The sequence below is a fragment of the Dipodomys ordii genome, unplaced genomic scaffold (assembly GCF_000151885.1).
Source record: "Dipodomys ordii isolate 6190 unplaced genomic scaffold, Dord_2.0 Scaffold14014, whole genome shotgun sequence".
Classification (NCBI taxonomy): Eukaryota; Metazoa; Chordata; class Mammalia; order Rodentia; family Heteromyidae; genus Dipodomys; species Dipodomys ordii.
Window position 1 is genome coordinate 632 of NW_012281226.1, and position 1351 is coordinate 1982.

General features: G+C 42.0%; 1 pseudogene across 1 annotated transcript; it reads left to right on the forward strand.

Moving 5' to 3' along the window:
* Positions 1 to 223: 223 nt before the first annotated feature.
* LOC106002565 lies at positions 224 to 1066 on the forward strand (annotated as a pseudogene). The gene has a single exon (XR_001175938.1). The product of XR_001175938.1 is annotated as a lysine-specific demethylase 6A pseudogene (transcript).
* The last annotated feature ends 285 nt before the right edge of the window (positions 1067 to 1351 follow it).

Genomic DNA, 1351 nt, shown 5'->3' on the forward strand with positions numbered 1-1351 from the left:
TGAAAATTTATATTTTAGAACTTAGATTTTTTTTTTTTAGTGCTACGTGTCAACTAATTTATGCCACTAAAAATGGGGGAATACTTCGGGTTCTTATCAGGCATTGGATCAAATTACACAGCTGTTTATTCTTAATGGCTTTGCTATTTATTATTTTAAATTCTGTATATGCCCTCTGAATTTGCATAGTATTAGATTTAAACCATTTGTTCTTTCTTTTTAGGGGCTTCACAAAGGTCAGAGTTCACATTTGGCAGGTCCTAATGGTGAACGACCTCTCTCTTCCACTGGGCCATCCCAGCATCTCCAGGCAGCTGGCTCTGGTATTCAGAATCAGAATGGACATCCCACTCTGCCTAGCAATTCAGTAACACAGGGGGCTGCTCTCAATCACCTCTCCCCTCACACTGCTACCTCAGGTGGACAACAAGGCATTACCTTAACCAAAGAGAGCAAGCCTTCAGGAAACACATTGATGGTGCCTGAAACAAGCAGGCATACTGGAGAGACACCTAACAGCACTGCCAGTGTTGAGGGGCTTCCTAATCATGTCCATCAGGTGATGGCAGATGCTGTTTGCAGTCCTAGCCATGGAGATTCTAAGTCACCAGGTTTACTAAATTCAGACAATCCTCAGCTCTCTGCCTTGTTGATGGGAAAAGCCAATAACAATGTGGGTACTGGAACCTGTGACAAAGTCAATAGCATCCACCCAGCTGTTCATACAAAGACTGATAATTCTGTTGCCTCTTCACCATCTTCAGCCATTTCTACAGCAACACCTTCTCCAAAATCCACTGAGCAGACAACCACAAACAGTATTACCAGCCTTAATAGCCCTCACAGTGGGCTACACACAATTAACGGAGAAGGAATGGAGGAGTCACAGAGCCCCATGAAAACAGACTTGCTTCTGATTAGCTACAAACCTAGTCCTCAGATCATACCATCAATGTCTGTGTCCATATACCCCAGCTCTGCTGAAGTTCTGAAGGCATGCAGGTTAGTGTGGGAAAGTTCATCACAAAGTGAAAGTTTGTCTGCTGATCTGAATGCTGAAATATGATTTGGATCTTTTCAAATATGGGAAGTAAGCAAAAGGTGGTGTAGTCACTCATCAAAAGTAAGAGGCTGACAAGCTGTATTATGCGTGGATGTTATGGTCCTATTTATTGATGTATCAGAAGTGAAAATATCCCTGTAAAATGCTTAATTTGAAAGGGTGTGTCTGAATGTGCTGTTACTGCCCTCTACTGATTACTAGAGTTGTTGAATTCAGTGTGATTGACTTTGCTTTGGGGACATTTGGCTGAAAAACAGCCTGGAAAACCGTATTACTTGTTTAGGTTTT